General features: G+C 43.4%; 1 protein-coding gene across 1 annotated transcript in view; it reads left to right on the forward strand.

Annotated features, from left to right (window-relative positions):
• Window positions 1-13,862: 13,862 nt before the first annotated feature.
• Window positions 13,863-15,922, forward strand: part of ANKRD45 (ankyrin repeat domain 45) — a 34,019-nt gene continuing 31,959 nt past the window's right edge. Inside the window, 1 exon segment of the mRNA XM_079107430.1 lies at window positions 13,863-14,160. The gene's annotated coding sequence lies outside the window, so the exon portion shown is untranslated.

A 15,922-nucleotide genomic window follows, 5' to 3' on the forward strand; every position in this document is an offset into this window, starting at 1 on the left:
ATCCTTCCATGATAAACAAAAGTTCAAGAATTTACAAATAGAAAAACTGCACTACAGAATGTTCTCAACAAAATAGTCCAGGAGGAGGAAATGAAAAACAACAATGTGGGTTAGCAAAGGGAGGAACTACCTTAGAGAAAAACCACTCAAAGGAGAAACCAAGCCAAGTTAAAAAACAAAAATAAGCCCAAATGACTGGGAATACAAATCATATCTCAATAATAACCCTGAACATTAATGGCCTACACTCATCAATCAAAAGACATAGACTGGCAGAATGGATTAAAAAGAAAGACCCAACAATATGCTGCCTGCAAGAGACTCATCTCATAGAAAAACACATCCACAGACTAAAGGTGAAAGGATGGGAAAAAACCTACCACTCACATGGACTGAGTAAAAAAGCAGGGGTTTCCATCCTTATACCAGATAAAGTGGACTTCAAACCAAAGTTTGTCAGAGGGATAAAGAAGGACATTTCATACTGCTTAAGGGAACCATAAATCAGGAAGACATAACGATAGTAACTATTTATGCCCCAAACAATGGTGCATCCCTGCACATCAAACAAATCCTTCTCAATTTCAGGAATCACATAGACCACAACACAATAATTCTGGGTGACTTTAACGCACCGCTGTCACCACTGGATAGATCTTCCAAACAAAAACCAACCAAAGAAACCATAGAACTCAATAACACAATCAATAATCTAGACTTAATAGACATATCTAGAATATTCCATCCATCTGTAGAGACATGATTGCAGCTGTTTGGGGAGGAGGACGCACCCATCTGCTGGCGCGTGATGCCTCCTCTCCTGCCCTTACGCATGCATGCGCCCGGGCTGCGCTTGCGCCGGGGTCCCAGCAACCTTGCAGATGAGGTGTTGGTCGAGGGAGCACGCAGGAACGTAGGGCTCCTGGGGGTGCTGCTCTACGCGAGACCGCACTTCAGCCTGCGCTTCAGCCTGCACTTCAGCCCGCAAGACCTGCACTTGGACCGGGAAGACGCCACTGGTATCTTGTCCCACAAGGCAAAGAGAGGCCTTAACCATCCTGGAAGGCAGAGCTGGTGTTGGCACCAAGGCGTCTACAAGGCAAAGAGAGGCAAGCAAGGAAGCATCACTAAAGAAAAATAAAGAAGTTGTTCATTCTCAGTCCGCCTCTGATTCTTTCCCGCGGTCTCGTTGCTGCAGGTGGCAACATCCATCAATGAGCGAATTCACTTTCTTCTCAGCAGCACATGGAACCTTCTTGAAAATAGAAGCCATATGTTCTGCCACAAAGCAGCCCTTAGGAAATGCAAAAAAAAAGAGAGATACTGCCTTGTGTTCTGTCAGATCATAATGAAATGAAAGTAGAAATTAATGACAAAATAAAAAACAGAAATTACTCCAACACCTGGAGACTAAATAATATGCTATTGAATGAAACATGGATAACAGAAAACATCAGGGAGGAGATTAAAAAATTCTTAGAGGTCAATGAGAATGACAATACAACATATCAAAATCTCTGGGACACTATGAAAGCGGTACTAAGAGGAAAATTCATTGCATGGAGCACATTCAAGAAAAGAATGAAAAGTCAACAACTAAATGACCTAACATTACAGCTCAAAGCCCTAGAAAAAGAAGAACAGAATAACAGCAAAAGTAGTAGAAGACAGGAAATAATTAAAATCAGAGCTGAAATCAATGAAATTGAAACAAAAGAAACAATTCAAAAAACTGACAAAACTAAAAGTTGGTTCTTTGAAAAAGTAAACAAAATAGACAAACCCTTAGCCACACTAACAAAGAGAAGAAGAGAGAAAACTCAAATGACTAAAATTCGTGATGAAAAAGGAAATATCATGACAGACACCACTGAGATACAGAACATAATGAGAAGCTACTTTGAAAATCTGTATTCCAACAAAATAGAAACTACCGAAGACATTGACAAATTTCTAGAGACATGTGGTCCTCCCAAACTGAACCAGGAGGACATACACAATTTAAACAGATCAATATCAAGCAATAAAATAGAAGAAGTCATTAAAAACCTACCATGCAAGAAAAGCCCAGGACCAGATGGATTCTCAGCCGAGTTCTACAAGACCTTCAAAGAAGAACTCATTCCAATATTTCTCAAAGTATTCCAGGAAACAGAAAAGGAGGGTACCCTACCAAACTCATTCTGTGAAGCTAATATCACCCTCATACCCAAACCAGGCATAGACACATCAAGGAAAGAAAATTTTAGACCAATATCCTTGATGAATATAGATGCAAAGATCCTTAACAAAATACTGGCAAACCATATCCAAAAACATATTAAGAAAATTGTGCACCTCGATCAAGTGGGGTTCATTCCTGGAATGCAAGGATGGTTTAACATCCATAAATCAATAAACATAATCCATCATGTCAATAGACTTAAGGATAAGAATCATATGGTTATTTCAATTGATGCAGAAAAAGCATTCGACAAAATACAACTCCCCTTCATGCTCAAAACACTAGAAAAAATAGGGATAATAGAAACATACCTGAACATTGTAAAGGCTATTTATGCTAAGACCACAGTCAACATCATTCTTAATGGAGAAAAACTGAAACCATTCCCTTTAAAAACGGGAACATAACAGGGATGTCCTCTTTCACCACTTCTATTCGACATTGTCCTTGAAACTCTAGACAGAGCAATTACTAAAGAAAGGGATACGAATAGGAAAAGAGGAACTCAAACTATCCCTATTTACTGATGACATGATTCTATATTTAGAGGATCCAAAAAACTCCTTCAGAAGACTTCTCAACCTCATCAATGAATTCAGCAAAATAGCAGGCTATAAAATCAACATGCATAAATCTACAGCATTTTTATACGCAAGTGATGAAACATCTTAAAGGGAGATGAGGAAAACATCTCCATTTGCAATAGCCTCAAAAAAAAAAAAATAAAATACTTAGGAGTCAATCTAACAAAGAGGTAAAAGTTCTCTACAATGAAAACTACAAAACACTGAAGAAAGAAATTGAGGAAGACCTCAGAAGATGGAAAGATCTCCCATGTTCTTGGATAGGCAGAATTAATATTGTCAAAATGGCCATACTTCCATAGGCACTATACAGATTTAATGCAATTCCAATTAAAATCCCTATGACGTTTCTCATGGAAACAGAAAAAGCAATCATGAAATTCATCTGGAAGAACAAAAGACCCAGAATAGCCAAAGCAATCCTGGGCAGGAAGAGTGATGCAGGAGGTATCACTATACCAGATCTTAAACTCTACTATAGGGCAATAGTAACAAAAATGGCATGGTATTGGCACCAAAATAGACAGGTAGACCAATGGTACAGGATAGAAGACACAAAGACGTACCCACATACGTCCAGTAACCTCATACTAGGCAAGGGTGCCAAAAACATACAATGGAGAAAAGATAGCTTCTTCAACAAATAGTGCTGGGAAAACTGGAAAACCATATGCAGTAAAATGAAACTAAACCCCTATCTCTCATCCTGCACAAAACTTAACTCAAAATGGATCAAGGATCTAGGAATTAGACCTGAGACCCTTCACCAAATAGAAGAAAAAGTAGGTCCAAATCTCCATCATGTTGGCTTAGGACCAGACTTCCTTAAAAAGACCCCCATAGTGCAAGAAATAAAAGTAAGAATCAAATAATGGGATAGATTTAAACTAAAAAGTTTTTTCTCAGCACAGGAAACAATCAACAATGTGAAAAGAGAGCCTACAGAGTGGGAAAAAATCTTTTCCACACACACACACTTCAGACAGAGCACTCATCTCCAAAGTTTATAAAGAACTTAGAAAACTTTACACCAAAATACAATGAACCCAATTAATAAATGGGCTAAGGAAATGGGCAGACACTTCACAGAAGAAGATATACGGGTGATCAACAAATATATGAAAAAGTGCTTAGCATCCCTGGTAATTCGAGAAATGCAAATTAAAACCACCCTAAGATTTCATCTAACTCCAATTAGAATGGCTATTATCAAGAACACAAGCAATAATAAGTGTTAGCGTGGATGTGGGGAAAAAGGTACACTCATACACTGCTGGTGGAGTTGCAAATTGGTACAACCACTCTGGAAAGCAGTGTGGATATTCCTCAGAAAGCTTGGAATGGACCCACCATTTGACCCAGCTATCCCACTCCTTGGTTTATACCCAAATGACTTAAAATCAGCATACTACAGTGATGCAGCCACATCAATGTTCATAGCAGCTCAATTCACAATAGCTAGATTGTGGAACCAACCTAGATACCCTTCAATTGATGAATGGATAAAGAAACTGTGGTATATACACACAATGGAATATTACTCAGCCATAAAGAACAATAAAATGATGGTATTTGCTGGTAAATGGATGAAGTCGGAAAATATCATGCTTAGTGAAATAAGCCAATCCCAAAACACCAAAGGCCAAATGTTTTCTCTATAAGTGCATGACAATATATCATGATAGGTGGTAGCAGGGGGAAGAGAAGAATGAAGGAACTTTGGAGGGTGTAGAGGAAAAGGGGGTGGGAGGGGGTGGGAATGGAAAATCAGTAGAATGAAATAGTATTACCCTATATATATGTATGATTACATGAATGGTGTGAGTATACATTGTGTACAACCATAGAAACGAAAAGTTGTATTCCATTTGAGTACAATGAGTCAAAATGTGTCTGTAAAAATAAAAAATATTTAAAAAAAGAGTCGGATTTCTTGTTACATATTTGTACATGCACACAACAGATCAATGTAATTTGGGTAAAACTTCTTTTTATGTGTGAAGCTGACTTTAAGGATTTCCTTATGTGAATTGCCTATAGTAAAAGACATCTTCAAGGTGATCTTTAGCTTCTTCCAAAATATGAATCATATTTTAAATGATTTATAATGTTACATTATAATAATGAAGAAGATATAAAAATGTTAAGGAATACTGCAACCAAAGACCAATTTTCAAACTCTGGGCCGTAAGAGCCGTCTCTCCTGGTTTTTTTGTGAATCTATGATTCACTCTTCGACCCACGGCAATCTGGCTCCTGCTTCTGTTACTCTATTTCTTTTTAAAGTGATGCAGTTCAGTGTGAATCAACTCTCTCTATTTATGTTAAGGCCGAGAGAACTCCGTTGAGAAATATGCGTGTGGCAGACCTGGAGTTCAGAGTAAGAGCACGACCACTACCATTCTAGTAAGATCATGCTGTCGAGGGCCCTGAATTTCTAGCTGAAGATACACCTAGGGCAGATTTCACCTGGATTCAGTGTGAGGCTGTGGCAACAGCCAGGCAGTTCTTCAGGGCTGTGAGCTTACCTCTTAGTCTTTCTGCCTGTTTCTCCGCACGTTCTGTTGGAGCATGTAGTTGTGCATGATGGAGGGTTGGTCGTCACACACTGGTACAGGCAACAATATACTACGATATGGCCAACGCCACTCCCAGCACTTCCCCTCTCCCTCCCTTCCTCCCTCCCTGGGTCCCTTTCTTCTACTCTTCAGATCTCCCAGAGATTTTCATTAACTCATAGTCTTTCCATCAGAAACTACACCTCGTTTGTCCTGGATAAACTACTGTCCTGGGGCCCAAGGCTCAGTGGAATTTTCAATCTTAGGAAGACAGGCATTATAAAATGAAACCATGAATTATGTAGTTGTTTACAACTGAGATTCAATTGAAAGTGACCTACAGGGTGCTAAGAAATATCTAGCAGGGCTAGAGCTTAGAGCAAGTGTGGTGGCAAGCCTGTAAGATGTTCCTCCATGTCCGCAGGTGCATTTGGTCCCTTCACATGGTCATTTCCCTTTCCACTTCTTTTAACACAGTGGGGGAGTGTGGGGTGGGAAGAAGTTTACTAAACACCAGATGTCATGCTGTTTGGATCCTCCAGACACCAGAGTCATTAGCTAAGCAGACTTGTTTTATTTATAAAATACTCAGCCTCTGGCATTCTGTTACAGCAACACATAACTGACAAAGACAGGTGGTATAGTAGGAAGTGCTATTAGACGTTGGGCTTCAGAGCAGACTCTGTGATCTCAAGCAATCACTTAGTGTTTCTAGTCCTCAGTTTTCTCATCTGTAAGTTTAAATTTGAATCCTTACAACCTCTGAATCAAGTTATTAGTTATATGAAATCTGTATGAGGAAAGTTATAAAACACTCCTGAAAGAGGCAAAATAGACTTTCAAACATATATGAGAGACTTCCCGTGTTGTTGGATAAGATGACTCAATTTCGTAAAGACAATGGTGCCCCTGTATCAGTCTATTTTCTGTTGCTATAATAAAATACCAGAGGCAGGGAAATATAAAATAAGAGGGTTTCAAACTCAGAGTTTGGGAAGCCCAAAAGTAGAAGGTTGGGTGGTGCCATCCATTCAGCCGCTGGTCAGGATCTAGCATATGCATCACTACAGTGGTTCCATGTGGTAACAGGGGAAGCCAGAGAGATTCAAGGGCCAGGCCCGCTCGCTTTACAAAAACTCACTTGAGAGAACTAACCCACTCTGCAAGGGGAGCAGCCGTCCTTGATGCCCGGTGACCTAATTACCTTGCAGTAGGCCTCAGCTTTTAAAGGCTCCATCCTCTCTCAACATGGCACACTGAGGACCAAGCTCCCAGCACCTGAGCCTCCGGGGGATACACTCCACCAAATCCCAACTTGAGCAGCCCCCAGAATTAACTTATGAATGCAACTCATGCCATTTGTGCTGTTATAACAAAACACCTTAGACTGAGTGATTCATAAGGAACAGAACTGTTTCCTCACAGTTTTGAAGGCTCAGAAGTCCAAGATCAAGGGGGTGGCATTTGGTGACTGACGAGGTCTGTTCTTCATTCCTGAGATGCCACCTTGTCGCTGCAACTCTGGGCAGGATGGATGCTCTGTGGTCACGTGAAGTCAACACACACCCTTCAACCTCAAGTCACTTTATTATTTTACTTCTGGGGGGACTGGGGATGGAATCCAGGACACTGCACCACTGAGCCGCATCCCAGCCCTTCATAATTTTCATCGTGAGATAGTGTCTCCTGAAGTTGCTGAGGCTGACCTTGGACTAGTGACCCTAGGAAACATACCGGTTTTTATATATTTATTAAATGTTCTTTTTAATACTTAATGTTCTCAATGATTGAAAAATCACTTCAGCAAAATCTGTTAAGAAACAGTTTATGAACATTATATTTATTTTAACAAAATCGAAAACATTTTGTTTAAATATTTTTTAACAATTTTAAAACAAAATTTAGTCAAAAGAGAAAAAAAAGCAATTCTTGAATACTGAAAAACAAATGCACTTAAATTATGTCAAACTGGTGGCATAAAGTTAATGCTGCCCTGTGCCACCCAGACATCCTCCAGGATGGGGGGGACGCGACCCGTGGCTAGAGGTGGTCCTGACAGAGGGCGCAGCCCTGAGCCCTTCCCGGGACGCTGCTGGGCTGAAATGCACTGCCGGCCGGAAGACCAGTGCTGCCCTAGGGCGGCCTGCACCACCCCTGGTCAACGCAGGGGATGAAGTCACGGGTTCCTGCCTGGACCTGGGACAGCTCTGCAGGGTCGCCCCAGCTTCAGAGTGTCCCAGAGCAGCTGTAGAGGCCTTTGTTGAGACTACATTGCAGCCCAACCTCTCCCTCTGCTGGTCTTTGTCCCTTTTTTTCTACAGGTGTTGATCCCAAGAACACTCTCTAACAAATTTCCTGCACCCTAAACTTCATCTCAGAATGTACTTTCTGGGTAGCCCAACTCAAAGTTGGTGTTGAGAGCATTTTTAAAAAACAGTTACAAGCCAGGCATGGTGCACCAGTAATCCCAATGGAGGCAGAGACAGGAGGACTGCAAGTTTGAGGCCAGCGCAGCAAATTTAGGAGGCCCTCAGCAACTTACTGAGACCCTCTTTCAAAATAAAAAATAAAAAGGACTGGGGATGTAGCCCAGTGATACAGCACCCTTATGCTCAATTCCCCAGTGCCAAAAAATTAAAAAATTAAAAAAGTCATGATAATGGAATTTTCATGTTGGATTATCTGCTTCCAGGCTAATAATGGAGAATATAATTACTAAAGGCAGAAGCAACACAGTCTCTGCTGCAATTGCAATGTGATGGCTAAAACTTCACTATAAGTAAATAAAAAATAAAAATAAATAAAAATAAAAAAGGGCCGGGGATGTGGTTCAGTGGTTAAGTGTCCCTGGGTGCAATCCCTGGTAGCAAAATAAACAAACAAAAACAAAACAAAACAAGCACAAAAAACTAAGCTTGAAAACCAAAGGGCTTCCTTGGTAAGAAACAGATTCTCATCTTCTGTAATTGGAGAGTGGAAGAAGTTGAGGATCAGATCCAGCACTTAAGCATAAGTATAGCAGAACTTTGAAAAAGAGCAAATTGTTAACATTGGCAAATCTGCTCTGCCAGGAACAGGATGCTGGTTGGGAAAGACTGAGCCCTTAGCACATGGGATGCGGATATCAGGATTCATGTGCCCCAGGTCTTTTTGTTTTGGTACTAAGGATTCAATCCAGAGGCACTTTACACTGAGCTACATACCAATTCCTTTTAAAAAATGTTTTTAAAAAATTTTTTTTATTAGTGCACTACAGTTATATACAGTAGCAGGGCACACTTTGACTTACACGCATGGACTATAATTTGCTCCATTTCAGTCCCCAGTGCTTCCTCTCTCCCTCTTCTCCTCCCTCCTACCGTTTTACTCCCTCCCTCTTCTACTCTCCTGGTCTTCCTTCTGTTTATTCATTGTCTTTTAGTTGGTGCTTTATGGACAGACATAAAGGTGGAACTCACTGTGGTATATTCATATACCTACATAGCATAAGTTTTGTCAGTTTCATTCTGCATTTCCTCCCTTTTCCAATCCCTCCCCCGCCTCCTCAGTCTCCTTCTTCTACTCCATGATCTTCCCTCTATTTTGGAGGAATTTGTCCCCCACCCAACTTTCTCCTTACTTTGTTCCAGCTTCTGTGTATGCGAGAAGACATTTGACTCTTGACTTTCTGAGTCAGGCTTATTTCGCTTAGCATGATGTTCTTCAGTTCTACCCATTTACCGGAAAATGATATAATTTCATTCTTCTTTATGACTGACTAAAACTCCACTGTGGATGTGACATTTTCTTTATCCATTCACCTGTTGATGGGCACCTGGGATCCATTCACCTGTTGATGGGCACCTGGGCTGGTTCCATAATTTGGCTGTTGAGTTGCACTGCTGTGGACATTGATGTGCCTGTATCACTTAATGTGGATTTTAGTTCTTTTAGATACATACCGAGAAGTGGGATGTCTAGGTCATGTGGTGGTTTCTTTCCTAGTTTTTTGAGGACCCTCCATACTGCTTTCCAGAGTGGTTGTGCTAATTTGCAGTCCCACCAACAATGCATGAGTGTACCTTTTCTCCCACATTCTCACGAGCATTTGTTATTTGTATTCCTGATGACTGCCATTCTAACTGGAGATGAATCACAATGTAGTTTTGATTTGCAATTCCTTGACTGTCAGGGATGTTGAACATATTTTCATTTATTTGTTGGTCATTTATCTCTTCTTCTGAGAAATGTCTGTTTAGTTCTTTTGCCCATTTCTGATTGGGTTGTCTTCTTGGCATTAAGTTTTTTGAGTTCTTCATGTACTCTGGATATTAACACGCTGTCAGAGAAGCAGCTGGCACAGATTTTCTCCCTTTCTGTAGGCTCTCTTCCTTTCCTTTGTGGTGCAGAAGGAAAGGATTAGGGTCTCGTCTTGGAAAGGCTGGGGTCCTTTGGTGAGAAGGCCTCTGTGTCATCATCAAGCAAGCAAAGAGAATGTTCTATGGAGGAGGGATCATTTTTCTATGCTCCGAGTTCAGGGAACTTTGGGAATTAAAGATTTTAGGGTGCATGAGCTGAGCACGGTGATAGTTTAGTGACACAGGCACGTGAGTGTTTACAGCAGCACAATTCACGACAGCCACATTATGGAACCAACCCAGGTGCCTGTCATTTTGATGCCCACTTACTGATTCTTGGTTTCCCTTCTTGAGCTTCAGGGGTGCTGTTTAAGAAAGCTGGTGCCTGTGCCAGTATCAGTGTTGGACCTGTTTTATTCTAGCAGTCACAGACTTTCTGGTCTAATTCCTAGGTCTCTGATCCACTCTGAGTTGACTTGCATGCAGGGTGAAAGATAGGGATCTACTTTCATTCTTCTACATGTGGATACCCAGTTTCCCCGGATCATCTGTTAAGAAGGCTGTCTGTTCTCCAACATGTGTATTTGCCACCTTTGTCAAGGGTAATGTGATGCTTCCAGCATTACTCTTCTGGTTTCGTACTGCATGGGCTATTCTGGGTCTTTTATTCTTCCTAATGAATTTTAGGACTGTTTTTTTAGTTCTGTGAAGACTGTCATTGGTATTTTGTTTGATAGGGATGTATTGAATCTGCCTAGTGCTTTTGGTAGTATCTCAGCCCTTTTAAAATTTGAGACAGGGTCTCATTAAGTTGCTGAGGGTCTTGATAAATTGCTGAAACTGGCCTCAAATTTGTGATCCTCCTGCTTGGTCTCTCAAGCTGCTGAGATTACAGGTGTGTGTTATCCTCCCTCCTTGCCACTAGGACAATAATTAGAATGAAGTCACAACATAACTTGGGTCTGACAATGGAGAAAAGGGTCTGCAATGGAGAAAATGGTTTGCAAGGGCTAAGTAGCCGGGTGGCCTAGCATGCATGAGGCCCTGGTTCAATCCCCAGTTCTGAGAAGCAGAAAGAAAGAAAGGAAAAGAAAGAAAAACCAGAAACTGTTCACTTGGAATGGCCAAACATATACCTTTAGTTTTACCCCCCCTTTGATTACAACATAATCCCAAGTGATCTGGACCAGCCAGAAATTCCGTAAAACATCACACTGGTCCAGTCTATCGATAACAACATAGTCCTAAGAAGACTCAGAAAGCAAAATGTGGATAACATGCTGGAGTTATTGGCAAGACACATGTGCTTCAGAGGCGGCAGGTTAACTCTATGGATATTCAGGGGGCCCTCTACAGCAGTATATTTTTAGGGGACCTAGCCGTCTGGGGCACGTGGAGACATCTCTTCTATGGCAGAGGACAAAATATTGCATTGCAGTCCTCCCTCAGTGCCTGATATACCTCTTCAGATTCTAAAGGCTGTTGATTCTAATATTTAGGGGGCGGCTTCTGCTCATGTATTGGGCGATGCAAAAGGCTGACATTTTTAGTGGAGCATAAGACCGACAAGGGCTCTGCGTTAAGTCCAGGCTGAGGTACAACTGACACGACAGACCCGATGGCATCAGAAGTACCAGTGAGAAAAGCAAAGAAAGGTGCTATGTGGGGAATGTGGCCAGTGTCAGTGGAGTCACACCACAGGCTCCGAGGCTTCCAGAGTGGGTCATGCCATCCCCAGCAGAGAACTGAGATGACTGAAAACCAGCTAAGTAACTAGCTAGCAGCTCCTGGCATAGCTGGACTAGTTGGCCTGTACAAGAAGTAACCATGCAAGGGCTGGGGAGATAGCTCAGCTGGTAGAGTGCTTGCCTCGGCAAGCACAAGGCCCTGAGTTCAATCCCCAGTACTGCAAAAAAAAAAAAAAAAAAAAAAAAAAGAAGTAACCATGCAGCCAGGAATTTCCACTGTGGGCGAGGTGTGTTCTATCAAGCCACCATGTCAGTGTCAAGTGGCCTCACCAGAAACTCTCTGTAAGGTGAGAACCGACCTCAGGGCTGAGGTCAAGAAGGACCAGAGGGTGCAAAGAAGCTGAGCTACCTGCCTCCTTGACTCAGTCCCATGTTCTCTGCTATGTGAAACTTAGTTGTTCACTATTTGTTTTGTGCCTTTGTGCCCTTTTCCAATATTTTTTGAATGCCTTTTCCCATCCCTTTGCTTATTGAATTTCTAGTTATGTTTTATTATTATTTTTATTTATTATTATTTTTTATGACTCATTGTACACAAATGGGGTACAACTTTCATTTCTCTGGTTGAACATGAAGTAGGGTTATGCCGTTTGTATAATCATACATGTACATAGGGTGATGATGTTTGTCTCATTCCACTATCTTTCCTTTCCCCCCACCTTCTGCTATCCCGCATTTCTCTCTACACAATCCAGCCTTCCTCCACTCTTCCCTTACCCCCACCCCCTGTTATGTATCATCATCCACTTATCGGAGAAAACATTTGGCCTTTATTTTTTGGGGATTGGTCAAAAAATATATTTATGTACAGCATGATATTCTCTAAGTACATCCATTTACCTGCAAATGCCATAATATTATTCTTTTTTATGACTGAGTAATATTCCATTGTGTATATATATACCACAGTTTCTTCATCCATTCATCTATTGAAGGGCATCTAGGTTGGTTCCACAATCTAGCTATTGTGAATTGAGCTGCTATAAACATTGATGTGGCTGTGTTTCTGTAGTATGCTGATTTTAAGTCCCCCCTTTGGGTATAAACCAAAGAGTGGGATAGCTGGGTCAAATGGTGGGTCCATTCCAAGTTTTCTAAGAATTCTCCACACTGCTTCCCAAAGTGGCTGCACCAATTTGCAATCCTACCAGAAATGTATGAGTGTACCTTTTCCCCCACATCCTCGCAACACCTATTGTTGCTGGTGTTCTTGTTAATAGTCATTCTAATTGGGGTGAGATGGAATCTTAGGGTAGTTTTGATTTGCATTTCTCTTATTACTAGAGATGTTGATTGCTTGTAAATCTTCTTCTGAGAAGTGTCTGCTCATTTCCTTAGCCCATTTATTGATTGGGTTATTTGTATTCTTGGTGTAAAGTTTTATGAGCTCTTTATAAATTCTGGAGAATAGTGCTCTATCTAAAGTGCATGTGTAAAGATTTTCTCCCATTCCATAGTCTAGTTATGTTTTGACTGTGGATTTTCACTCTGTATCTTCTATTGTATAATTTATTATGATGGTCTTTGGATCATCTGATGAATGTGCCTGATACAGGCATGTTAAAATGCAGAGGGTGACAGAGGACCCGAGCATTTTACTTGATACCTGCTTCCAGGTTAACATCAATCTACTAACCAGTATATTCAAATGAAGTTGTTTATCCACAAATGAAACCACTTAGCTGTAATATTATCCATCCCAAATTTCTTGTATTTACCTCTAAGGATGGCCCATTTCTAAAATAAAGACATACTGTGTTTCCCTTCCTCTTCATTTTGAAGAATGGATAGTACAAGGGACAGAAATCAAACTGTTTTTTGGATTAAAAAGAAAACAGTTACCAATTGACTCACAAGATTGAAAAGTGAGGTAGAAAATGGCTTCAGGCATGTCTAGATCCAGGACTCAAATGATGGCTTCAAACTTCAGTCTCACTTTTACCTCTTGGTTCTTTGATTCCTCCAAGTTCTCTCCACATGGTGACACAATGGCTGCTAGGAACTGGGGCTGACCACCTCCTCTCATTGAATCCTGCTGGGGATTAAAAAAAAAAAAAAAGCATGACCCTTTATTTGCCAAGAAATTCAGGATTAGCTTTGTTTACACTGATCTGTGACCCATATTTTTTTTCATGGCTCAATCACTGTTGCCAGGAGTATAGAAAACACTTCCTGGCCAAGACTGGATCCAAAGTGGGATGAACTGATTAGTACACATGGACTGAGAGTGTACTGCAGCGATTCCCTTTAAGAAAACCCAAGAGCTGAAACGCGCCTTCATCACAGAACTTCCCCAGTCTTCACTGATCATCAGTGCGAGCTTTCACATGTCACCGCGCGGGCCCGGCCCTTCTCTGCTGCTTTTCTTTCGGCCTCTGGTCCTCCTTGGCTCCTGGTCCTCCTCGGCCCCTGGTCCTCCTCCGCCCCTGGTCCTCCTCGGCCTCCTGTTCGGGCTGCTCCCACCTCGCTGGCGCGCGGCGGCGTCAGGAAGGGCTGCTTGCGGGTGACGTTGGCCGCGCCTGGGCCCCGCTCGCGCGGTCGCCCGGCCGGGTTTTCAGAGCGCGCCCTGCCGCCTGCCGCCCGCGCGGATCCCGGCCCTCGGCGCTCGCGTCCCGCACCTCGCAGGGCAGACGGGGCGCGCAGGGCGCGCGGGAGGCGCGGCCTCGCGGGCGCCGTCGCCATGGAGACGCGAGGCGGCGCGGGCGAGCGGTGAGTGGGGCCCGCGGGCCGGTGGTGCCGGGGTCGCGGCGGGGGCGCGGGCGACCGGGCGGCGTCGCGGGGCTGCTGGGGCCGCGGCGGGGGCTGCAGCCGCGGCGCCCCGGCCTCTGCGCCGCGCGGGCTCCGCGCTCCCCTGCCCCGCGGCGCCCTGAGCATCCCGGCGGCAGCCGCCGGCCACCGGGGCCGAGAGCGCGGCGCGCCTTCCGCAGGAGCTGCGGGTCCGCGGCGGGGCTGCCACGCGGCATCCCGCGTCGCAGGCCGGGGTGGACGCCCGGGTGCGCAGAGCTGCGGCTCCGGGTCTCAGAGGCGACTTCTTCGCCGGCTCCCCCTCCTCCTCCTCCCTCCTCCTCTTTCCTTCTCTTTCTCCTCCTCCTCCTCCTCCTCGTCTTCCTTCCTCCTCCTCCTCCTTCCTTTTTCCTCCTCCTCCCTCCTCCTCCTTCCTTCTCTTTCTCCCCCTCCTCCTCCTCCCTCCTCCTCTTTCCTTCTCTTTCTCCTCCTCCTCCTCCCTTCTCCTGCTCCTCCCTCCTCCTCCTTCCTTCTCTTTCTCCTCCTCCTTCTCTTCCTCTTCTTCCTCTTCTCCTCCTTCTTCAAAGAAAGCTTTCAGTTGGCTTGAAAGACCCTCGGGATCCCCCTCTGTCACAACTTCAGACCGCCCGTCGCCTCCTCTCCTGTCTTGTTATGCCAGTTCCGTGACCTGGATTCCTCCTTCCACCCCGGGACGCTGCTGTCCCCTCTCTGGGAAGCGCACCAGGGACCTTGCGCCCCGCGTCTGGAGTGGAGGCCGTCCTCGTCTCCCTCCGCCGCCCGCCAGTTGCTTTCTGCCCCGCGTCCTCTGTCATTGCTCCTGTCCTTGTGTCTTCCCGCAGACTGCGGAGGCCTGTAGGGCAGGAACCAGGACCTTGGTGGTTTTCTATTATCGATGCCCGAGCAGCTTCAAAAGGGTGCAGAGCGTAGGAATAAAGAAGAGGTTCTGCACCGGACCCGCCCCAGTCATTCAGTGAGGCCGCACGGCCTTCTCCTCGTTTCAGAAAAGTTGCATCATTAATAAACACAGAATTAAGATTTGCCACTCTGCTTTCATAGTTCCAGCCTCCCTGGTCCCTGCAATGCGCCTGTTCTCTACCTGTTATAGGTAGCAGGGTCACAATTTTGTTTCATATTATTTCTTGGGTCAGCAAAGAAATTTACTTTTGTCTATTACTCATCTAGTTTCTTATTAATTATTTGGATAGAAAGAATCTAAATGTCCAATTGGTTTTAAAGTTTAGCTCAATCTACAATTGATTTTTTGAACTGGTATTTAATTTCTTAGGTTCGGATGCTTGGGTTCTTAGATAACTTCTCTGATTCTCCTTGAGATGGTGCTCTGGGTATACGGATGCTTGTGATGGTTCATGAAACCAGTTTTGGAGAAGTGTTTGCCGTACCCCGCTCCAGACGAGTTCTCGGTCAATGGGTTCCTTACCCTGAGGGCATTCTTGGTTATATATAACCTGTGGTTTCCTAGTGCTCAGACTCCCTTCAGCCCAGGCTTGAGTCTTCTACACAGCCTTCCCTCAAACTTTTTGTTCCTAGGACTCCACTATCCTCTTAAATATTAGTGATCTCTAAGAGCTTTCCTTGTGTGGGTTCTATTATCAGTATTAGAAATGCAGTACAAATTAAAATTTACACTGAGATTCTTTAAAAAATTCTTTTTAAAAACAACAAAATAAACTCATGTTAACATAAATTACATATTTCTCCAAAAAAT

This window comes from Sciurus vulgaris (assembly GCF_902686455.1).
Source record: "Sciurus vulgaris genome assembly, chromosome: 12".
Lineage (NCBI taxonomy): Eukaryota > Metazoa > Chordata > Mammalia > Rodentia > Sciuridae > Sciurus > Sciurus vulgaris.